The following is a 26,622-nucleotide window of genomic DNA, read 5'->3' as shown; positions in this document are numbered from 1 at the left end:
ATTGAAGCCATGGAAGGCCTAAGACAATCGGACTTGTCGTAACAGGAAGAATTAAAAACGAAATTTCTTCATGGTGTAGTACACCAATCTGAAGGGTTACTGGAGACGTACTCTGGGTGATGAGACCATTGATGAGACGTGATCCATCTATAGCCGTCACAGTAATGGGTGTTTTTAAAGTGATCACTGGTAGGGACCATTGATTCACTAGTGATTTAGAAATGAAATTTCCTGCTGCTCCGGAATCAATCAATGCCTGTGACTCAAAGGATTTGGTAGCAAAGGAAATCGTAACATCGAAAGCGCAGACTTTAGATTTCATAGACAATGGAGAGGACTCCAGGGACCCTAACTTCACCTCTCCAGAACTAGTTAGGGCCTGGCATTTCCCGATTTCTTAGGGCAAGAACTGAGCATATGTGTGGAATCAGCACAATAGATACAGAGTCTATTCTTTACTCTTCGTTTCCTCTCTTCTAAAGATAATTTGGAACGTCCTATCTCCATGGGAATCACAGAAGGTGAAACTGGACGAAATTGAGGGTTTAAACGAAGAGGTGCTTTAGCAGAAGTTGTTTTCTCAGATTCTCTTTCACGAAATCTCATGTCTACACGATGGCAAAGAGAGATCAAATCTTCTAGTGACGAAGGAAGCTCTTGGGTAGTCAGTGCATCTTTAATTTTATCGGAGAGCCCCTGCCAGAAGGCGGCAACTAATGCTTCAGTGTTCCACTGAAGTTCAGAGGCTAAGATCCTAAATTGAATGACATACTGTCCTACTGTATGGGAGCCTTGTCGCAAACGAAGAATGCTGGAAGCAGCGGAGGTCACACGACCTGGTTCATCGAACACACTTCGGAACGTGGAAATGAATTTGGCACTATCTTGTAGAATTGGATCGTTTCTTTCCCACAGAGGGGAGGCCCAAGCCAGGGCTTGTCCAGAAAACAATGAGATAAGATAGGCCACTCTGGAACGATGGGTAGAAAAATTTTGAGGTTGGAGTTCAAAATGGACTGAACATTGGTTAAGGAAACCTCTACAAGTTTTGGGGTCCCCGTCATATTTTGACGGAGTAGGCAGGTGAAGCGTAGGAGCTGTAGACACCTGGGATGGCACTGGGGAAACGGAGGAAAGCACAGGAGCTTCAATACTAGCTGTAACAGTCTGTCCAGATGTTCCTTGGGAGGTTAACGATTGGTAACATTGAAGTAACAGCTGTTGGCGAGCATCCTGTTGCTCCACACGGCTGACCAGATGCTGCAGCATCTCTTTAGCAGTAGGTTCCGTATCTGGGTCTGTCATGGCCTGATCTTACTGTCACGGGCACTAGGAGTCTTTACCCAGGGATCACCAGGTGATAGGCTTACCAGAGCAGTATAGGTGGTAATATGGTACTCTGGTAGCAGGGTGATCACGGAACAGGAAATAGCAGATGATGAGATGCTCAGGAAAGTCTATGACTAGCAGCACTGGCAATATGGAGGTAGTAATACACGAGGAACTGTATGGACAAAGGACACGTGAAGGTAGTCAGTGGTCTGCGGTAGCAAGTTGTACCACTGCTATAGTGAGGAGGAATGTCCAACAGAAACGAGGAGGTGATGAGAGTCAGCGGTCTGCGGATAGCAAGTTGTACCGCTGTCTGAGTGAAGGAATGGAATCCAAGTGGAGGTATCCGGGGAGTCAGTGGTCTGCGTTAGCAAGTTGTACCACTGCTATGTGAGAGGATACTGGAACAGGTGAAACTGTAAACAGGAGTCCGTGGTCTGCCACTAGCAAGTTGTACTACTGAATATATATGTGAGGAGGTGCACGGGGAGAGACTGCAACACAATATATACACGGGCACCTTGACTTTGATCCACAGTAATATGCACAATATAAATGTATAAATGACTGAACAACACTGCCAATATAGAAAGTCTCTTGAAGTAATCCGGCATGAGATAACACAGTCAATGATGGCAGTAGAGTCAGCAGATAGTACACTCCAGAGGAGAACCAACACAGTCAATGATGGCAATAGACTCAGCGGATAGTACACTCCAGAGGAGAACCAACACAGTCCAGCAAGGTATGCAATACACAGCACAGTCAATGGGAAGTATGCATACCGTGGTTCAGGAGAAGGCAGTCAGACAGGAGTGCAGAGATACCTGAAGGGCAGGAGGCCGGCAGGATACAAGTCCCTGGATGGGTGAAGCAGGGGTCTAGCAGGTGCAGCGCACAGGTAGGTAGACCAGCAGGGAACACAGGAAGGCGTGGAGAGCGGATCAGCAGTAGATGGATGAGTAGCGCTGAGAAGTAACAGCAGCGGGTCTCTGCGGGAACACGGAGGTAACCAATAGCAACCAGCAGGTGCAGTAACGATGGGACACCGGAGCAGAGTTGAACTGGAACAGATGATCACGGAGAGTAGCGGGTAGCAATAGTGGCAGCAGACTCAAGGAAACACGGTAGAGTAGACAAGGACTGAAGACTGAAGCGCACAGAGGCAGCGGATAGGAATCAGCTAAACAGTCACGATGAAACACAGACGGGTTGCAGGTTGAAGACTGTAGTGCACGGAGGCAGCGGATAGGAATCAGCTAGCAGTCACGATGATGAAACACAGACGAGTTGCAGGTTGAAGCCTGTAGTGCACGGAGGCAGCGGATAGGAATCAGCTGGCAGTCACAATCATGAACAGGTGAGTGGATGTGGTTGAAGCCTGTAATGCACGGAGGCAGCGGATAGGCATCAGCTAACAGTCCCAATGATACATGGTAGAGTTGAAGTGATTAGAAGACTGTAGTGCACGGAGGCAGCGGATAGGAATCAGCTCACAGTCACGATGATATAGTAGATGGTAGAAGTGGTATGGGAACCACAGTAGCAGAAGTGGTTTGGAAACCACAGAGGTAGAAGTGGTTTGGAAACCACAGGAATCAGCAGGGCTGAATGAACAAGGAAACACAGGAACACCTTCAGAGACTCATGGGGAATGAGACTCCAAGATCAGGCAACGTGGTGTTGACCACAGGTGCTTAATATAGGGAGGTTGCCTGATCTGCCAATTAAGTTAAAGGAACATACACTGAAGGTTTGGAAAGGGCTGCGCATGCGCAGTCCCTCAGGATAGAGGACGTCCACGGTTCCTAATAGTCCGGGAAGAAGCACTCACCGTCCGGTGAGTGACAAACTGCCACAAGAGTTTGTTTGTGGACAGCTCTATAGATATCAGACTTCTATTTATAAAGAGCTCTGATTTCTGGAGAAGCTTGTCTTGATATATACATGTGTTCTATACGCTTGTGTACAATTTGCAGGTTTGGGCATGTATTTAATAACAGTGACGGCAGTCTTTACACTATTTATTGCATATGGATTTGAAGACTAACTGCAGAACTGATGAGTTGCTGCTGTTTATAGCATAATTCAGCCTAATTCTAAACTTGGATCCTTATTAGAGAGTCAGGGCCTATAAAGAGAGGGAGACAGACTGTAGATTTGCAGCTGTTTTCAAGCTGCATTGATCTCCAGCAGAAACCTTACAAAGCTGAGCTTTTAAGTACAATTTTCTCATGCTTACATAAGCATCTCCAGACACTTCTGAAATACACCATTTACGGTGCAGTTTTTTAGGTTGAATAAACAGATTTTCACCCAGAGTCTGCTCTGTACTATGGGGGTCATTATTGTAGGGGAGATGGTTCTGCTCAGTCTGTGAAATTCTGCAGTGACCAACACTGAAAACGTGTTAGTGAGACTTTTAAATCTTTCCTAGTAAGTATTTGGCAACAGACATCTCAGAACATCATTAACGTGGTAATGCACAGGTGTCATGTAAGTGGTGTTCTCCGAAATAATAGTTACTACAATGGAGTGGCTTATTTGCATATGATCAATGTGTAGAAGGTGAAAAATTAAGACAAATTAGTCCACTCCGCAGATCTGCCCAAATTACAACATGATATTTCATTCAATATTTACTATTGACGGGAAGAATGTCAAGCCATAAAAACATAACAATAGTCTACAGACTCTGTGACGATTGTAACGTAAAGGCTATATATATATATATATATATATATATATATATATATATATATATATATATATATATAAAGGCTATAAAGTACAATATTATAAAGGCTATATATATATATATATATATATATATATATATATATATATATATATATATATATATATATGGGATAATATATCTGTCAATGTTACATATGATATTTAATGAATGAGGGAGGGATAAGTGAATAACTATTTACATAAAACAATATCATATCAAAACAATACATTAGGATTTTACAATGATTTAAATATTAATATAAGTCCTGTAGGACTGGTTCTGCAGGACTGGCCCGGTTAGATGTAACACACACAGTGCTAGTAATCTCCTATTGTAACTTTTTATAAGGAGGTTCCCTTTGGAACCTTCCCATTTTACTGAGACATCATTCTTTAATATCACTCCTATGAAACAAATCTACTGTTACAGACATATGTGCTAGTCAATTAAACATGAAGCCTCAGTTAGTTCGTATTCTTGCATTTACTGCTAAAAATCTATTCGATAACTAGATTAACCACTTAATGACCAGAGTATTTTTAAACCTTCGGGACAGCCTATAGTTCAGAGTTTTCCTCAGTATTGGTTAAACCAATGAAAAAAACAATAAATAAAAAAAAAATCAGGTCGGTCAATCAATCAATGTACCCTGCAAAGTTGCCTAAATTAAATTGATTGGCCACTTTCAAATGTGAACTTTATGTGTGGAACGATTTAGTTATAGAGCCTATGAAAAAAGTACATGAGGTTTCTCCAAGTGTCCCCACTGATAGACATGCCAACCAATGCTAGATCCAGGTTACACCGGATCTGTCAGTGCTGGCAGGATGGAGAGATTCTGAAGTAGATGCCTCACCCCATGCAACATAGTCGCCAACATTTTAAAAAGCTTTCAAGGGACAAATGCTGCTGGGTTGGTTTATTCACACACGTGTTACTCGCAATATTGTCTTGGCAGACTTTGGATGGCTAGAATGTTTTGTTTTCTGTATTTAATAATAATATTGTACTTCAGTGCTTATGAAATGCTCTTTTTCAACTAGCCTAAGAACAAATGATAAGAATTGCAGATGAAGAAAAAGAGGCATTGTTTGTGCAGTTGGTCAATATTGAAAAACAAGGACATTTCAAAAAACAAACCATTAAAAACTGGGGTCCCTGGAAATTGGGGGCCATTAACATCTACGGAAAGAGCGATCCGAGGACACGTCCACATGCAGCCCAACTGGATTGTCCTAAACCCTATTGTGACAGGATGCGGAAGTAGCTGTTCCTGGACGCATCAATGGGGCCAGAAGCAGTCACTCCAGGTAAACTCGCTGTGTGCTGAAGCAAGCAAGCTTAATAATGGGAGGTTAAGAGCTGATAATGCATAGGAACAGGTTAAAGGGGATGTCAAACTTCAAAAACTTATGACAACTGAAAATAAAATACAAAAACCATGTACGTTTTCTAGCTTTTTATCAAAAACTGCTTGAACCAGTCAGATTAATTAATTAATGATTAATTAATATAGCATCTCCTGTTGTCACATAGCCAGAAGCTTACGCAGTCTTCATTTGTGAGTGACTGACCGTTAGGAATGAGATATTGGCTTACTTACACCACTACTTATTTGTGAATTAAATGCTGAGTATGCAGCTTCCTCGTTGCCAGCTGTCTGTCGTCTACAAATATCATGAATTATGGAGGCAATGGCCATCACAACTCTATCCTCTGGTTATTCTATCTACAGTACTACAGAAGATACTACATAACTAGGAATGTGTCAGCCTCAAGAGATTGTAGCTAAAATGCACTACACACACTGACAGAAAACCTTATCTTGCACTGAAGAGTCCTATCTATGATGTAACAGTCCATCTCTAGATGAATATTCTGCACCAACAAAAGCAGACAGTGGAGGTTCCTACCGAACCTGGAGTTACTGTGATATCATTGGCTCTGCCCCTGTGTATGAATCCACCAATCCACACTGTGCATTTCTATGCAGCAAGAATGCTAATGCTATCACTCACACTAAGCTCCTCCCACCGAACATGGCGGCCTGCTGCAGATGAACACAAGAGAGTAGGGTGGACATCTCCTTTAATTAGTCATTAAACCTAATGTTCAAGCAAATCCAATATGAAAAGGCAGATTTCCTTCTGAACTCCTCCATAATGCTTATTAATATGTCCATCAATATTCCTACACTAATTCATCCTGACATGCAGGATAGGAAGTCTGGAATGCAATAACTGCTCTTCTATAACTAACATAATTGTCCTTACTTGTAGGACTTTTAATTATGTGAACATGACTAGTTCTTTTTTTCATAAAGTTTTAAATTGTTAGTTATAAAAATTAAAATGCATGTAGTCATTTTTAAATAATGACCTTACTTTCATGGGACTGTAAAGAAATGATTTAAAAAAGCCATAAATTTTGAGTAATCTCTATCAACTTTACAGAGTGACAGTCAAATAACAGTCATAAAAGTTGTTTGTAGCAATGCATTAAGAAAAAAAGTAACTAAGTAATAAGCAAAGTATTCAAAGTGGATGCCCAATTTCATAAACTCCAGTCCCTCTCACAGTCTTGTTGTCTCCTCATCTGCAACAATGCTAAATGATGCCCATTCCTCACTCAGGAAGTAAGTAAAAACATGGTATACTCACTCATTACTTACCGCCTGGACTACTGTAACCCTCTCCTCACTGGTCTTCCCCTCACCTGCCTTTCCCCTCTACAATCCATCCTCAATTCTAGACTAATTCTCCTCTCCCACTGCTCCTTATCCACTTTCCCACTATGTAAATCCCTTCACTGGATCCCTAATGTTTCTCCTCCATACATCTCTGACCTTGCCAGGAGATACACCCCAACTCGACCACTCCACTCTGCTTTGGACCTAAACCTCTCTTCTCCTGTTATAACATCCTCTCACTACCATCTCCCAGACTTCTCCTACACCTATGGATCCCTTTGCCTCACCCTACTAGACTCATCCTAAACCTACAATCCGTCAAACGTTCCCATAAAACTCACCACTTCATGCCTGTCTACCCTACGCCATCCAAGACCCTCATGTCCACTCCCTTTTCTTCCTCCGTCCACCACATCCACTTGCATCCTATTTGCACTTGCAATTGTTTCTTTATACACCCTTCCTCTAGAATGTAAGCTCTTATGGGCAGGGTCCTCTCTACCCTATGTCTCAGGTCTGTCTACTTCGTACAACCCTGAAATCATGTCTTATGCTGAATCTTCTACAAAAAGATGTCATATGTGTGAAATAATTGTCTGACACTGCGGAATCATATAAATAATGATGATTATAATTAACTCCCCTCCTCCCATCTCACCAGTCCCCCTATATAGTAAATGGAGGGGGCACGCTCATGAAATTCCCCATCATCTGAAGGTGTGAGCCACTGGGATGTGACTGATCTGTGAGCAGCATAGAGAATCACACCCCCCCCGCCCATATCTCTCACACAGAGTTCAATAGAAACTCTAAGTTTAGTTTTATGGCAGAAGCATACAAAAAATAAATAAATATATGCAACTTAAAGCCCGTAAAATCAGGCAGGTGGATCGTGTCACAAATGTGTGGTGTTCAGTAAGTACATAGCTCTAAAATTAGATATGGCTGCTACCTGTAAAAATAAAAAAAATAAAAACAATAAAATAACATTTATAAAAGAGGGAGATATTTCCTTGGTGGTGGTTATTCATTGAAGAAACAGTTATGGATCGGCATTTTGTGCCAGAACATACAGTAACTTTCCAGTTGTTGTGGAACTCAAGTACTACTGTTCTCTGTATCTCTATTTTACCACAAAGCCCAGATCTATATTAGTTCCTGCAGTGGATACATAATCATATTTTCAGTCTGTAAGGGTATGATGGGACTTGTAGTTCCACAACAGCTGAGAGAGCAACGATTTACTTAAGCCTATGTCAAAACCTCTTCCTTAAACAACTCAAAACAAAACATACATTTAGATTTTTTTTAAGTTAAGATATCGAAATCAAACAGCAACACATAATACCTTGCAGTGCTCCTACAAAAATGCCTGAATAATAGAATAATAGGTCTTTCATACTGAAAGAGGTACAATCCTGTTTCCAGTCGATACAATAGTATAACTTGTAAGTACATAATAGCAGCACAATTATTCAAACTCACCCATGAGCTAAGGCAAATTAGTGCTATAAAGTTGGAAGTCACATAAAGCTCATTCACAATACCAGTTCATAAGCAGTTATGTTTTATGAAGCTGCACAGATTCCATAGGCTGACATTTAAAATCACATAACATTAGAATTTACAAAATGCCAGGCCAAAATTATAAAGTAATCTAGTAATGTGTCTGTGTCCTGAAATTTATAGGGGACAAGGAGGTATGCTGTATGGGTGGAAAGTGTTACTGGCTGTTGTAGGCAATCTGGTTAGTTACACTTATGCAGGAAAGCAATGGACTGGCAGTGAAATTTGTACTGGTTCTGCCACAAACATACCCTTTATACAGTAAAACCTAAATGAAACGTTTCTACCTGTTTTGCTTTCCAATAGAATCTCCAGCAATTGTTTCACAATTCTACAAGTTGTCCTCTGGACCAATGGGGCGGCAGATCAAGGTCAGCGGCTCTTCTCAAACTTTTTTCATTGCCAACTTTAGAAAACAATTGCTGATAGACAGACCTTCCCTTACTGACTGCCTGTTACGCTATACCAAAATGTTTCCAAAAGAGCAAGTAACATCAGATAAGATAGCGGCTTACAGACCACCAGTGTATCCCACACCGATCATTAAGATCAGTCAACAGTTAACAACCCTGAAGACAGAAATATGACATCCTATAATTGGCTGTTTGATGCTCATTTTAGCAGACAAGCAGAAAGTGTTTTATATTCACATTTAGCACAGACACTTGCATGTATAAATCACACTTATCACAGCCTCTTTAGCATAACTTGGCTTTGAGGAAAATGTTACATAATCACTATGTGAAGGCGGTTTCCATTCAATATAAATACATTGCTTCATAGTCACACCCTGAGCTATAACACTGGTGTGCTGCAGGACTGGTGTATAAATCCCATTCACAACAGAACCTTCCCAACAAACCAACATTCATTCTACTATTGTTATTGTCACTCATGTCATTTACACATCCTGTTCAACCTTATTACTGTTTGTTCCTGCAAACAGGAAAATGCCTCTTAATATTTAATGTACATATATTAGTCTACAGATGACTCTCATACAATAACCTTTCAATTAATACTTCATTATTCAAAGACAAAACTGAAAAATGTTTATTAAATGTATTCTAACACAGATACATATTTTAACTGTGATCGCACTCTTTCATATGTGACAGGATGGGCTTACATGTGGGGGGCTGGTTTTACAGATTGTCTTGGGGATTTCTTACAGACGATAACCTGCCGTTACTGTCCACTCCTACTGTGGCTGCTTGGCCACCAAACGCTCACTGGGCCTGAGTCATTAAGGAGAGCAAAGCAAAAACAGGAGTAACTTTTGCACCTGGGCAAAATCATGTTGCATTGGAGGGGGAGGTAAATTTGAAATGTGGGGACAGATATATAGTTGGGGTAGGACATGTCCTAGATCAACTTTAATTTTCAGTGTAATAATAAAGCTAGCAAATATTTGTGTGCTAGATGAAAAAAACAGCCAGTATTTAACTTATGTGCAAAATAAAAAACTAATTTGCACCCCTTGAATTGCAACATGGTTTGTCCCAGAAAACATTTACTCCTTTTTTGCCTTAATGACTCAGGCCCACTGACTGTGTCAACTTCACACTATTATTGTGCCCCAGCTGTAGCATAAAAGTCACTGCCACCCCCAGGGTCACCAGCACCTGAAACTGCTTGCTTCAGGGCGGTATCTGCTGCAGCACCTCTTTGCTGGTTACTCTGGCTAGATCCTCCCGACTGCATACCTTGGAGTGCTGGGCTTCCATCTAAAGTATTTCTATAAGTCAATCGGTGGTAAAATATGTCTAGCCCAGAACATTATTATTATTATTTATTTATAAGGCATCACAGATTCTGCATTGCCGAATACAGAAGCATGTAACAAATAGATGATGTAATACACATAAGTAGCACAGATGAGTGTGAGTAATGCTGGGGACTCACACAGAGTGCAGCAAAAGACATCACAGGATGTAGGAGAGAGTCAGACAGTAGACAGTCATGGGGCAATAGATCTGGAGGACCCTGCCCATGAGGGCAGGGTGGTGAGAGACAGCAGGACCAACTGGGAGAAAATGCAGATGGCAGACGAGGAAAAGGAGGTGATGGATAGAATGGTTAGAAGGTGGTAGGATAGGCAAGCTTGAAAAGGCAAGTTTTGAGTAAGCATTTGAAGAACTGAAGGTTGGGGGAGAGTCTAATGAGACGGGGTAGGGAGTTCTATCTAAAGATAAGGGGCAGCACGGCAGAAGTCTTGGAGGCGAGCATAGGAGGAGGTAATGAGAGGTGAATTGAGGCTGAGGTCAGAGGCGGAGCGGAGTGGCTGGCTAGGCATGTACATCAAGACAAGGTCATAGATTTAAGGGAAGAGGTGTTTGTAAGGGCCTTGTAAGTTAGGGTAAGGAGCTTGAACTGAATTCTGAAACGGATGGGGAGCCAATGAAGGGATTTACGCAGAGGAGAATCGGAAGAGGAGCGGTGGGAGAGGAAGATGAGCCTAGCCGCAGCATTCTGTATGGTTTGAAGGTCAAGAATGTGAGAGTCAGAGACGTCAGTGAGAAGGAGGTTGCAACAATCGAGACGAAAAATGATGAGTGAATGGACCAGGATTTTGGCTGCTTCCTGTGAGAGGAAGGGACAGATTATCGTGATGTTACGGAGAAGGAAGTACCAGAAAATATATGTAAATGCATTTACAACCACACTATTTTGATATATCTGTTAGGTAATATTCTGAATTATGTAGATGTAGGAATAATTGAGAATTGACAACTTTGTGGAGATTCAGTAAGGAACATTAGTTTTGACAAATCTTTATTCATTACATTACCAAAAGTACGTGGGCACCCGAACATTGTATTCATATGTGCTTGCTGAACATCTTACTCCAAAACCATGGGGGTTAACTTGGAGTTGGTCACCCTTTGCTGCTATAACAGCCTGCACTCTTCTTGGAAGGTTTTCCACTAGAGTTTGTATTATTGCTACAGGGATTTGCAACCATTCAGCACTAAGATCATTATTGTGGCCTGGCACTAATTTTGGGTGATAAGACCCGGCTCGCAGTCAGCATTCCTATTTATCCCAACGCTGTTTGATTTGGTTGAGGTCAGGGTTCTCTGTTCAGGCTAGTCACGTTCTTCCACACCAAATTTGGGAAACCATTTTTTAATAGACCTTGAGTTGTGCACAGGGACAATGTCATGCTGAAACTGCAAAGGTCCTTCCTCAAACTGTTGCCACAAAGTTGGAAACACACGTTTATTTGAACATCAGTGTATGCTGTAGCATTAAGATCTCTCTTCACTGGAATGAATGGGCCCCACCAAACCATGAAAACAGCCCCAGACCATTATTGGTCTTTCACCAAACTTCACAGTTGGCAGTATGAATTCAGGTAGAAAGCGTTGTCCAGGATTCCTCCAAACACTGATTTATCTGTCAGACTACCAGATGGTAAAGCATCATTCGTCACGCCAGAGAACGCATTTACATTGTTCCGGAGTGTAACGGCGGTGTGCATTACACCACTCTTAACAATTTGCATTGCACATGGTAATCTGAGGCTTGTCTGCGGCTGTTCAGCTATGGAAACCTAATTCATGAAGCTCTGACTAACAGCTCTTGGGTGCTTGGCTGCTTCCAGAGGCAGTTTAGAACTCGGTAAGTGAGTGTAGAAACTTAAGACAGTTTGTACGCACTACGTGCTCCAGCACTCTGTGAGCCGGTGTGGCCTATCGCTTTGCAGCTGAGCTCTGTTATTGCCCCTAGACGCTTCCACTTAACATTAACGGCACTAGGGGCAGCTCTACCAGGGCAGAAATCTGACATATTAACTTGATGGAAAGGTGGCGTCCTATGACAATGCCACCTTGAAAGTTACTGAGCTCTTCAGTATGACCCATGGCTATAGGCGTAATATTATACACCTGTTCGCATCGAGTGAGTCTGAAATGGATAAACACACTAATTAGAAGGGGTGTCCACATTACTCTGTCCATGTAGTGTATAATATGTGGTTACCCATGTTCATTCCAGAATAATGTAGCAAAGTATTTGTCAATCAATGTTGGTTAATGGCACATTGGTATACACCGAGATAAGTAAACCCACCAGAACTTCATTACTTTAACTCACTTTTTCCAGATAGTTTTGCAAACCAAAGAAGAGATGTGGAGAACTTACTGAACAGTCAATTTGTGCTTAATATTAATTATTTTTTTTAAAGCATAGAAATGAGTGGCCATGTATATAAAAGAGTGACATGTCTGGCTTTTATCGCTAGTTACATACATTTTCTGTATTTAACGGCTTCTCCTTACAAACACCATGTGAGCTGCGGAGTAACGGATATACAAGCGCCCCCCTGTCTGTCTCTTGACTTTACTACACTTTAAAGCAACTAGTGAGGAACAATTGGCACTGCATGTTTAATCACCTACTGATGCAAAACAAAGGAGTGTCCTATCTACTCTTACAAAGTCTGCATATAGGTCTACAATGATCTTAACCTGAAATGTCAAAGGAGATTTCACACTCACCCTAATATAGTGCGCATTTAATGATAGGTAAGCAGTTCTTTTATAAAAGATTAACCTTTTCAGTCTGAACTTCTGGTGAAAATAGAATCTAAAACACTAAAGCTGGGTACACACTACAGAAATTACGACCAACTTTTTATGCCGAGTGATTTTACGTGCGATCGATGGTCCGGTCGCTCGGTCCATGGACTGCATACACACTAGCCTTGTTTAGGACGATAAAGGGAAGAGCGGACGTCCCTTTAGCGACTTTTTACAGCCATGTTGTCGTGAGCAATGACTGTAATTTCGTACTCACTGTTGTGGATCGGTTGGAAGTTTATACACACTACACAGCGGAAATGAGATTGGAACAAAAATATTAAACGGTACGACCAACCAAAGGAGGCGATAATCGTCCATTTGGGCAGACTTTCGACCATCGTGTCACTGCACACACTGACCCGACTTTTGAAGGAGCGGTCGTATGTTGGCTGATTTAGCCGATTATTGGATGAAAACTGTGTAGTGTGTACCCAGCTTAAGTTAACACTATTTAGTACATTTTACAAAATGACAGCTAGAATCTGATTGGTTGCTAAAGGCAACATCCCCACTTTTTCAAACCCGCATCTTAGTAAATCTAGCCCTAAATGTACACAAAACAGACTCTACCATATCTTACAGCAGAAACCATTTGTCAACTGTATGTTTCTAAGAACAGGAGACCATGTTAATCTGAGACCTCTGACCTCAGGAAATTAAAATCCATAATATCTGGCTGTGCAGAGATGCAGTGATAACTTACATAACTGCATCCCTGATATATCTCTTCTATAATGAGCAACGTTACTGGTGTAAACAAGAGACAAGGCGGTTTCCCTTTCAGAGCTGGCTCTAATATATTATATCATAGTTTAGTATTGAATCTTTAACAGAGCCGACATGTGGTTTATCCAAAGTGCAGTATATACAATTTGCATACTGCAGTCAGATCTAAATTCCCACCCACTGCAACTATAACAATGTGGACACTGTTCTCTGAATTATATCAGAGCAGCAATTAGATTTCTCCTCCATAACTAGTTACAGTGGTCACCAACTCATCCAACGTCACCAATCTATCATGTTTTACCTGTCCGCACAGATGTGGTAATGATCTATTCTGGTGCTGTGCACAATCTCCGAGGAACAAATTCCCAATCACTTGAGGGATAAGCACCAAAAGCCACTTGTTGCCAACTGACAGAATAGATGGCTGAGAAACATAACTAGTAATAATCATAGGGATCACTGTTCCCTACAATACTACATACCTAAGGCTGGGTACACACTACAGAAAATGTCTTCTGATGCGATATGGATACCGATTTTACCAACGACTGAAAGTCCCGATCAACATGCTGATTCCTGTGCACACACTATACACATATTACATGATTTACCTTCAGATCTGTGCTCCTCATCTGTCATAACCATCTGCTAAAAAGATCATGACTCTGTAAACTCTATGGAGATCTGGCTACACTGCCGGTCCTGAGTGCATACACACTGCAGGATTGGAACGACACCGTTCCATCGTTGATTGAGATTTTTAACCTGTTTATAAAATCAAACAATACGATGAGCTTTGGAACGATAAAACATGATCATGGGAGCATACACACTAATGCAAAATCGGACCCGACAGTCGTCTATTGTGTGATAAGCACAATAATTGGGTGAAAAACCTATAGTGTGTACCCAGGATAACAGGCACTAGGGTCTGTCTGCATAACAGATCAACATTTTACACAATACAGCAGAACGGGACCAAAAATGTATATAAAACAAGCCTGATAGTTCCCTTATAGCTTAGTGCCCCAGGCCTTTTATCTGCATTCATTAGCTGGTCATTTTTATTATTATTATTATTATTATTATTATTATTATTATTAATAAGAACAACTTATTTGACATGTTTAAAAGTTGCATGACAGCATCACCAATACAGATATAATAAAAACAGGTGTCACCTAAAAATTAATAACAAGCGTTTGGTTGTGGGGTCTTTTGAGAATGTAGTTTTAAACCTTACTTTATCTTTTACCTATAATTAAATATTTTCCAGCACTCACATCAAGATAAGCCGTTTTGAACTAAAATGCCTATGCTACCATTCATAGAGTACAGAGCAGATATCTATAAGGCCACCTATGATTTCTGTTTACAGGGAATAAATGCATAGTAAACACCTGAGACAAAGAGACACTCTTAAACTATACAAATATAACCTTTTAAACTTTCCATACTCCATGTAGAATACACAACATTAATGTGTTCATTCACTTCAAATGGGTCATTTTTGGAGGGTTAACAAGTTAGTTGCTGGTTCATTTAATTAAAAGACTAAAGACAAATTAAGGCAGAAAAACTGAAAAAAACAACAAACCACATTGTTCACGTCACCATTAGTAGGTAGCGGCATCAATATTACACAAGTATTTCTCACCGAAACTTGTGCTGTATGTGAACCTATGTCTAAGTGAACTATCTGTAAACTATTTTGTTTTTTTAAGAAACATGTAAAATTTTACTTTGAGTACATGTTGTTCAATCACAAATATATATTTAAGGTAATTCTTCAACGATATTGTCCAGCGCTGCATCGCTCAGATTTTGGAACACACAGAGAATCGGCAGCGTATAGATAAAGTGTGACCAATCTAATCCTTAAACCTTAGGTGATTGCCTGGTTTTTCTAATGGTTGTACCAGACTCATTCCAGGCAGCTTCCCACTGATTTCAGTGTAATTAAAATAATTAGTCGCCAATACCTCTGAAGCTGCACGACCATCATAACAATTACCTGTATCAAGAGACAGTTATACATTTACCTGGCGGTTGCTTGGGGACAAACAGTACAATATTTACCCTCAGATTAGGAAGCTGCTTTAAATATAAAGATATGTTCAATGCATGAAAATGTTTTGGGGATGGACTGCCAGGTCTGACAGGTAGGTATGCATTACTATTAATAAGGGTCATTTTTGTTTTTAACTAGCCTTGGTAATTGGTTAGAAATCCACTGTATTTAGCAGTTTTATTTAAGTTTAATACTTGCTGTTTTATACATTAAAGCTGTCCCTGGGCCTTATAAAATAAAGAAAAGGTATACACTACAAATGATTAAACAGATATTTATGTATAGTAGGTATATATTGCATTTTGTGTTACCTGTACCTAATTAGTAATAGTATTATAATGAACATCTAAATGAATATATAGGTGTAATTCAGGGGCGTAACTTACACCTCTGTTCTGTCATCTGTACAGAGCAAAAGGAAGGGGGGAGGTGGGTCAAGTATATATCAGGGGAAACTTTTAATTGTTGTCATTAAGGACACTGCAGCTACACGGTAGTGTAATACACCCAGTGTGTGTACCAGCGGTATGTCACCCAGGGCTAGATTTACTAAACTGTGGGTTTGATAAAGTGGAGATGTTGCCTATAGAAACCAATCAGATTCTAGCTGTCATTTATTTAGTGCATTCTACAAAATGACAGCTAGAATCTGATTGGTTGCTATAGGCAACATCTCCATTTTGTTCAAACCAGCAGTTTAGTAAATATACCCCCCAGTGTGTGTACCAGCGGTATGACACCCAGTGTGTGTGTGCCAGTGATATTACACCCAGTGTGTGTGTCCCAGACACTTTAGGGAGTCGCATATCTGTATAGCCCTGCAAAGGAACATGGTTGGCCTGCCATTTGGGGATTATAGGCTGCTATTTTGCACTCTGTATATTTATAGAAGTATTTCAAACCATTCGTATGATCGAAAGTAAAGCACAGTCTGTGACCAAGGAACCGATTACACATTCATCCTCCCCATGCTTTATGTTTATAAATTAAACAAGAATCAGAGGATTTTTCTCTGTGAACAAATAAAAAAATAGCATTTTTACATCAGTAAGCAATTCCTGCAGCAAGTAGGATCAGATCCGTGTAACTGCTGAGAGGTGTTCTGGACTAACAGATTTATATTCCAACCTTAATATTACAGATTTAATAAGCAAGAGTATACCCCCACTGCACAATATTGTCCAATTTGTTGTTGTTCCGATAAATCTACTTGTAGTTTAAATGATTATAAAAGTGCAGTTTAGTATATGCTCACATACTAAAAAGAGTAGCAGGAAATAAACAACAAAAAGCACTTGGGTATCATCATATAAGACAATATGTTGCCCCAAAAGGTCATTATATGGCCCCCAAATATCCTTAAAAACATCAAACGACACTCTAAATAGAAAACATGAACAGCACTGATCTGAGCCTAATAATGAACAGTCATTTACATTGAGAGACATGCCCAATATCACAGACACACACTTCTATTGTGTTACAGTCATAAACATGAGACTGTAGGTGACAACAGTTCCCCTGACAATCCAGAGGTTAAAGGGCCTATACTGCAGAATTAAACACGCTAATATGTCTTTGTTTAGGATGTCATTAAAAATGTCACTGTCACCCATTCATGCAGCTGAGCCCAAAATGACATGTCTTGCTTGCAATGCAAATCCACCCTGTAAATAGAAAACAGCGGTTAACCCTTTGTTGGTTCAATGATTGCTAAAGTGCGTTGGGACTCCCAAAGGAAAAAAACCGCATAGAGGGTTTAAAGCTGTGATGGGCAACAGGCGGCCCTCAGCCTCCACCTGCAGCCCTCAGCTCTTTCCTACTTTATTGACAGATTTGTAGGTTAGGGCTTGTAACAATTCCTTAAAATGTCTGCTGACATTATTACAGATGTGGGTGTCTCTGTCTGTGATTAGATGTATTGTTTTAACTTATCACTGAGATTAAGGGTAACGTGTGGCCCTTTTGAAGGCTAAGAGAACCGCTCATGCGGCTCATGAAGTGTCAGGTTGCCAATCACTGGCTTAAAGTAAGGGGACAAAAACACCTCTGTATGTATAAAATGTCTTTGCAAATAGGGGCATTTGTCTTGCAAACAATGAGGGTGTCCAAAAACCTCTTGGCAGCACTTTGACATAATGAAGAGCTATAAATGTAATGAAGATCTGCCGCACATGATGTGTAACATGTAATACAGTCATTTGTGCACACTCAGCATAACAGTACTCACCACTGAAACACTCACTACTAGGCAGATGTGACCCCCAACTACAGCGGAACTTGGTAAATAACAAAAATCTGAAAGTGTATTGCACCCCACAAGCAGGCAGTTCGCCTCCTCTTACATAGCATGTAAATTAAAATCAGTTTACCCTACTCTTAAAAATCTGATCTTCAGCTCTATTCACTGTTGCATAATTATGTTGTAAACAAAGTGCTTGGTACTGTTTAGTATTACATATCATACAATGCACTGTACATTTTAAAACTCATTGAGCTTAATTGCTATATATATATATATATATATATATATATATATATATATATATATATATATATATATATATACATACACACACATTCATTTTGATCATTTATGCCATACAGAAACTATGGCTAAAAAGCTAAAGGCTCATGTTTATACTTTAACAGATTTTAAGAAATGTAACTGCTGCAAAGTCTATTGGAAAACGAGAGCTTTCCAATTGCCAGTTTGCGTTGCCTTCCCAAGAGGTTCTGCAGCAGCCGTGGCTTTATTGCATTATTTTCAACTGCCACCACAGTTGCTCCACATATGCAATTCATTATAAAGTGAAGCCAAACAAAGTCTGACACTGACCTCCCCGGACACAACGTATAAAGAGACACCAAGCTTACTTAGCAGGAGGTCATCTCCCAGGCGTGGAGTCCAGGAGCAGCGATAATCCAGCGGATCCCCCGGAGAGTTCCCCTGCTCAGTGTCCCCGGGACCTCACACTTTCAGCCGGTCTCGTCTTCGCCAGCGCTGCGGGATCAGTCACACAGCAGACAAAACCAACCCCCCTGTCTCCTCCCCACTGGCTGCAGCGCAGGACACGCCCTCTCCCGGAGAGCCCGCTCGCCAATGGGGCTCTGAGGCGGACATACAGCGGAGGGGGCCCAGACAGGGGACTGAGCGACAGCCGACCTCAGCTGTCCATAGATCACTACATCTAGAATTCAGACTCCAGAGTGTAATGAAAATTCCACTGAGAGACGAGATAAGTCTGCCCCGAGCACAGCAGACGGGTGAGGGCACCCAGTACATTCCTAGGGGGACTTTTAACCTAACGTGTGAAATAATCACTTTTTATGCACAGTTCTTAATCGTTCTGTCTTGTCCTGTACAGCCCGGAATGGAAACCTATATGAATGAACGTTTGCCTTAAAGGTATCAAGTAAGTAAAGAAAGCAGGTCTGTCACATGCTAAACATACACAGTCTTATCTATGGGCCATCTAGGTAAATGCCTTTGGCACTACTGTTAATGGTGTCAGCACAGAAAACAAGTTATATTAAATGTATTACTATTATATGTTTTTATGTGCTACGTAACCTTTACCAACTGCTCATTTTTTTGCAGTAAAATCACAGAGGAGGGAGTGTGGGACAGAGGGTGATGAGCATATAGGGTGTATAAATTAGGACATATTATCTCACAATGGACAATATGCCAACTGGAATTATGGCCCTGTCCACATACCCTTCCATTATGTCAAAAACTGGCTGCAAAAGCTACCATTATCTTGTTGTTAGCTTTAAAATTGAAAAATGTTATTATTCATGTGTTTCGATGTACTTATTGCCAAAAGTTTCTATCATCATAAATCGATGATAGGCAATATGATATTGCCTATCATCGATTTATTGCCAATATGATACACTACAGGGGCCTCATGAGTAGCTCTCTATTCTTCAAAAGTACAGACGATTACCCTTAATCTCAGTGATAAATTAAAACAATACATTTAATCAAAGAAAGAGACATCTGACTGTAACAACATATCACCAGGCATTTTATAGAAGTGTTACAAGCTATAACAAACAGATGAAGTCTCAGAGGGCTGCCTGTTGCCCATCACTGCTATAGAGAGTATGGCTAGCAGTATTCCCAACAGAAGCAATATAAAACTCCCCATAATTTATAGATTTAATTATAATTAGCTGAACTATAAAAAGCTAATCAGCAGCCAATACAGTGTTATGCTGAAAAGAATGTAAAAAAAAATAGCCTGCTACCACATTGCATTAGTCATGAACTTATCTATAAGGCGAACATCTAATAATTGTGAAGTATATCTATTGTGCTTATTCTACTACACACATAAAATATCTATAACCAATCACTTAATTGGAAAAGGTCATCAATAATCTGGCGAACCAACATCTACTACAGTCAATAAACAGCTAATGGTAATCGTTAAAAATTCTGAATCCTCACCTCCGAGCAAGATCTGACTGACATTTGTTCAGTTCTTATAAAACACTTGGGGCTAGATTTACTAAACTGCGGGTTTTAAAAAGTGGAGATGTTGCCTATAGCAACCAATCAGATTCTAGCTCTCATTTATTTAGTGCACTCTACAAAATGACAGCTAGAATTTAATTGGCTGCTATAGGCAACATCCCCACCTTTTCAAACCCGCAGTTTAGTAAATATATACCCTGGGGGTGACATTGGAATCACACTGAAAATCTGGATTAACTAAACCACCATTCGCCTCATTGCTATTCAAATATAGGTATTGATAAAGCTACATGAGTAGTGAACCAAGGAAGCCCATGACAAGAAGCATCTAAGGGCTCATGCATATGGGTAGTACTATGGTCCTGTGCATTAACCCAATATGTACACGGACACCTGACTGTATCGTTGTGGTCCATTTGTAACCAATGGAAAATGCCCCACAAGTGCACAGACCTATATGCAGCAGGGGTTAACACACTGGTGCATTAACTGAAAGCAAGAGCGCTGCACTACAAGGTACCCCTACAAGCTGTAATCCAGCCATTACACATGACTGCCAATAGACCAGATCAGTGAGCAATTTGGCAACTTCACCAGAGTGCAAGGCTGTAATGATATGTTGGTTCAGGTGCCAAGCCAAACAAGTGTTTCACAGTGTTTACTTTGCCACCTGTTCTTCCCGGTGGAATGATAGATACACACAGACATCGGTTGAAGGCCAAAATGGCACCGGTGTGGCCAGTTTATCAGTCCGTCCTTAGTTACATTGTGATGTCATTGTCTATACTAAGCAAGTATGGGACTAGCTCCCATAGAATATACCAGCCTTGATACCATACCAATACCATGGTGGGTCTGTCAGGGCATAGCTTGCAATAGGAAAACAGAAGACTTAAATTAAATGAAAACCCCCAAGCCATTCCACAATTATATCTATATTATTGTGTACTATATTATACAGTTAGCCTGTTACAAAAAACACAATACTATAAATACACTTTATTTATTATTCATTAACAGTTTTTTATATATAGCTCCTACATAGTACGAAGCTCTTAACACAAGATGTTTAAGTGATCAGTCCCTTCACCAGTGGAGCTTCCAATCTATACTCTCTATCACACACACTAGGGTTAAATTCATCAGAAGCCAATTAACCATCAGTATGTTTTTGAGGGTTAACTAGAGCTCCCGGAGAAATCCCAGGCAAGCATGGGGAGAACATACAAACTCCACACATACAGGGCTCTTTTTGCAGTTAAACCCCTCATCCCAGTGATGCAAGGCAACAATGCTAACTACTGTGCCACTGTGCTACCCAAAATACTATAATAATAAAATAATATACTATAATAATATTTTCATACAAGCAGTGGGACCTACATACTCCAGTCTGTTTAGGGATATTCTAACACCACATTAGTCAAATCATTTTGTATGCATACCCGAAGCTCCTGATTAAAAAAAAAGTTTTTGGGGCAAGTGACTGTTCCCAAATAACAAATAAAACAGTTTTGGAAGAGATACTCTAAACCAGGGCTGTCCAACCTGCGGCCCTCCAGATGTTTGTGAAACTACAAGTCCCAGCATGCCCTTCCAGCTATCAACAGGTTGTCTACTGGCAAAGCATGCTGGGGCTTGTAGTTTCACAACACCTGGAGGCCCGCAGGTCGGACAGGCCTGCTCTAAATGATGACAACTACATTCACTCCCTATTTAGTTCCAACTATAATCTCCACAGAGATGTGGTCACCTTCTAAAAAATTCTGCCACATGCCCCCATAGACAGATCACACAGCACTAGATTAATGGAAACTGCAGCAATATTTTAAATGGGACGCGGAATAGACATGCAAAGCATCTTACAGACGCTGTTACATAACCAGCAAGAGACAGCCAGCCTATATGAGCAAGTGATACAGGAGCAGGATTATCAGCTATTACATTACTAAAAGATTAAACGGTCTCTGGATGGCAGAGCAGACACAATGTGATTATTGAGAGTGAAAAAGAGAAAATTAAAGAACACAGTTCCCAAATGCAGAATATATATCTCTCTGATCCTTATCAAATTTTAATATGATAAATGTGGGATCATACTCTAAATAGGAGTCACCTTCGTATTATTATTTGGAGAGCATAATAATAGTAATAACAATTATGATATTTATCTAATTAAAGACATGAGGTTAAGTGCTACATACTGCATATTGGTCCAGCCAGATTGCAAAGGTAAAAAGTGCTTAGTGGATTTGCAAAGTAGTCTGGCAGATGTGGAGAGGCAAGAGAGGAAGATCAGTCTTGCTGTAGTATTTAAGATTGATTGAATTGAAGTGTGTTATAGGTAGGTGAGGGGATGCCAGATAGGAGGAGGTTGCAGTATTCATGGGGGGAGATAAATGGAGAAGAGTTTTGGTAGCAACTTGGGTAAGAAAAGGGCATATTCTGGCAACATTTCTAAGGTGGAGACAGCAGGACCGGGAGAGAGACTGATTGTGAGGTATAAACCCAGAGGGTGAAATCAGACTGACATCAAGGCAGCAGGCTTCAGAGACAGAAGAAATTTGGGTGGTGTTGATGGTGATGTAGATTTAAGGGAATGTGGGAAGAAAGATGAGAAGCTCTTTTTTGGGCATGTTGAACTTTAAGTAGCATTGGGGCATCCATGTGGAGCACAAAGGCAATTGGTTGGACAAGATAGTACAAAAGGGGGAGGTCAGGAGAGGAGCGGTGGATTTGGGTGTTATTATGAGGATTCACAACACTAGCTCCAGATGACAGCTGTCAGAAGACAGTTCACCATTTGGTGGACCTTCCCCAAGATAACTTTATTTTGGGAAAATATCTATAAACTTCTCAATGCAATGATTAAATACCCAGTTCCAAAATACCTGTGGATATTCCTCCTTTCTTATCCCCCACAAAATCTTTCTAGACACTCCATAAAACTGGTCTCACACATGTTGGCCACAGCCACGTCGCCTATTTCATCTTCCACGCCTCTCTGCAGGCAAAAACTTTATTTGGCATGTTGCAGGTATGGAAGAATTACCTATTACCTCAATGATACGAATTTAGAAAAGTTCTAGGTGCCAGGGTTTTATTGATAAAATAGGAATCACACTTCTGAAACCTAGAATCTTTCCCTGTATGGCGTCTTCTTGCCTTTACCCTTCCTGCCCAACCCTGCCAACACCACTGACCTCAGGGCCCTCTTAAGAAGCTCTTGGGCCCCCGGGCACAGCAGTGCACCGGGGCCCCTATATATACAAAAAATAAATAAAAATATTATATATATATGGGCCCTGCAGCCCAGGGGGGCCCTCCGGAGGCAGAAAAAAAAACAAACCTGCAAAAAAAGAAGAAAATACTTACCGTGCTATCAGCTGGCGATCCGGCTCCCTCCCTGGTCTCCTCCTCCGTCGCGCTCCGCAATGGATGTCGGGCGGGCGTGATGACGTCACGCCCGACATGCACTGTCAGCGCGACGGAGGAGGAGACCAGGGAGGGAGCCGGATCGCCAGCTGACAGCATGGTAAGTATTTTATTCTTTTTTTGCAGGGTTTTTTTTTTTTCTGCCTCCGGAGGGCCCCCCTGGGCTGCAGGGCCCCCGGGCACCTGCCCAGGGTGCCCAATGGGAAAGACGGCCCTGACTGACCTAGCAAATAGGTCTCTTCTTGTCCTGATCTTCTTCCTCTTACACAACTTTTAATTATCCATGACCCCCCCCAAACTTGAATTTTTTTTAACCTTGTACTTTGTATTCTTTCCCTAATTGTATAGCAAAATATGTTTATCTGTTACTTGTGTCCGTTGGAAAAAAAAAAGAAGAAAAAAGAATGGTTTACAATGACAGCTACAAACACCTTCTCTTCAGCTGGACAACTGAGCAGCTTTCATTACTCTGCAATCAGCCCTTCAGTGAAAAGGTCAAGTCAATCAGAACAATTTATCTCCCCTATTTGTAGCTTTTATAAAGCCCATCAGTTCTACCAAACCTTTGCAGGAACAAAAGCTTTGTTTTGTATTTCTTCGCTTGTGTTTTTAAAACTTGTCTTGTTGGACTGTACACCATTATCATCATCATCTATTTATTTATATAGCGCCACTAATTCTGCAGTGCTGCACAGAGAACTCATTCACATCAGTCCCTGCCCCATTGGAGCTTACAATCTAAATCATACACAGACCAAGAGAGACTAAGGGAAATATAATAGCAGCCAATTAACCTACCAGTATGTTTTTGGAGTGTGGGAGGAAACCGGAGCACCCAGAGGAAACCCCACACAAACACAGGGAGAACATACAAACTCCTCACAGATAAGGCCCTGGTTGGGAATTGAACTCATGTCCCTAGTGCTGTGGGGCAGAAGTGCTAACCACTAAGCCACCATGCTGCCCTACAATTCTACCTTCTCAAATCCCTCAACCTCATTTCTTCCCCCACTGTTCTACCATCTCCAATCCCTTGCATTTGGCTTCCTCCATCACTATTCTACATTCTGCAATCCTTTGACTTCAGCTTTGACCTCACCACCAGTCCTCTCAGAAGCAGCAGAGAGGTCCAGGATGGCTAATTGGGATATAATGAAATGGAATAGATGGGGTGTTTAGGGGGGCAGTGGGGATTATAATGAATGCTAATTCATGTTATTAAGGTTGGGACAGTGGGAATTATAAACAGGATTATCAAATTGACACACTTGGGGCAGTAGGGATTATAAATAGCACACTTGGGCTAAAATAGGAATTTACATGGAAGCATCGCAGAGATTAAATAGGGGTAGTATAGGGCATTAGATGTGGTATCAAAGGGAATAAGTATCAGACAGGGGAAATTGTAATAAAGGGATATTAGGGGTTAGTGCTATAAGAAATTTGTGAGGGCAGTGAGCAATAATACAGGATGTGAAGTTGGTGGGGGAGAAATAATTCCAATCATGGGCATCTACATGGATGTGTGATCAGCACGGTGGCTCAGTGGTTAGCACTTCTGGCTCACAGCACTGGGGTCATGAGTTCAATTCCCGACCATGGACTTATCTGTGTGGAGTTTGTATGTTCTCCTGTGTTTGCGTGGGTTTCCTCTGGGTGCTCCGGTTTCCTCCCACACTCCAAAAACATACTACTAAGTTAATTGGCTGCAATTAAAACTGACAGTAGTCTCTCTCGGTCTTTGTGTATGTATGTGTGAGTGTTAGAAAATTTAGACTGTAAGCTCCAATGGGGCAGGGACTGATGTGAGTGCGTTCTCTGTACAGCGCTGCGGAATAGCTGCACAACAGCCAATACAAGATAGAAACCAGAGAAAACCTTGTCCTGTCATCCCTATAATGTGGTAAGACTATACATTTTTACAGAAAGACAATTTATTCAATACCACCTTTATTAATTCATCTAATATCATTTTACATTTATTCATTATTTACCGTTTTATTCGATTTTATTTCTACTGGCTGATTAAACGTCCGGTCTGCAGAAAATAATAACAGAGAGAAAATGTGTTTTGTATTCCTGAACAGGAAGTCATTCAAACTACAGAGCTCCTATTATTTCATTAGATGAACATTGTATTTAATTACCTCTTATACACTGTTTCCAGAAAATAAGTATATAGTATATGACTATAGCGCTTTCACCATCTGGTGACAGAAAAATAGTCAGCTTCCTATATACTTATATTTAATGTAAAGAAAATGAGTGTGTGAACATGACAGTTAAATGATCCGCTATTCCCAAAAGCTTAATATGATAGAAACAGTTGCAGAATTATAGACAAACTGGAATCCATATTTATTTTCTTATATTTAAACTACAGTCTGTTAATCAGATCTATTGCAGAACCAGATCTATTGCTGAATCTAATTGGCATAATTAAAAACATATTTTAAAATAATTGACATTGAAAACATATTTTTGTAGATCTCTTCATGATGATTAAAATAAAGGTTTTCTTAATTCTAAGATTAGCAATAGGTAAACGTTGAAAATAATCACGTTTTTTTTTTGACATTGCCTCTGGTCATACATTGGTAAATGTGCACATCATATACTCATGCCTTTTGACTGGGTAATTTAGAAGGTTGGTAATAACCAGTGCTTCTTTTTTTTATAGAACTCACCGGAACTGAGTTCCGGCACCTTTTTTCAATGAATTTTCCAAGTTTTAAAAGTAACTTTTGAACATTTGATGTTTGGTCCACGTGGATTTGAATCACCCTGTCGAGCGTAGCAGGTCGGCGGCAAAATCATTATAATGGTGCATACGGGCTGCTTGTGTGTCGAGTCTGATGCATGCGCACATCGTTCACGCTGGTTGTGATGACACTGCTCGGCTTGTGACGCTGCTCAGCTTGTGATTGGTTGTGTGGTTGTGCGCTGAGAGCTTACTGCAGGCGGTGACCATTATGTTTCATTACACAA

General features: G+C 40.7%; 2 protein-coding genes across 2 annotated transcripts in view; both read right to left on the bottom strand.

Moving 5' to 3' along the window:
* LZTS2 (leucine zipper tumor suppressor 2) overlaps positions 1-18,738 on the bottom strand; it is a 132,578-nt gene extending 113,840 nt beyond the window's left edge. The window contains exon 1 of the mRNA XM_075216256.1: positions 18,591-18,738. The gene's annotated coding sequence lies outside the window, so the exon portion shown is untranslated. The remainder of the gene's footprint in view (positions 1-18,590) is intronic.
* SEMA4G (semaphorin 4G) overlaps positions 1-26,622 on the bottom strand; it is a 507,048-nt gene that overhangs the window by 206,755 nt on the left and 273,671 nt on the right. The window lies entirely within an intron of this gene.

This window comes from Mixophyes fleayi, chromosome 6 (genome assembly GCF_038048845.1).
Source record: "Mixophyes fleayi isolate aMixFle1 chromosome 6, aMixFle1.hap1, whole genome shotgun sequence".
Taxonomy (NCBI): domain Eukaryota; kingdom Metazoa; phylum Chordata; class Amphibia; order Anura; family Limnodynastidae; genus Mixophyes; species Mixophyes fleayi.
This window is presented reverse-complemented; position numbering and strand designations above follow the sequence as displayed.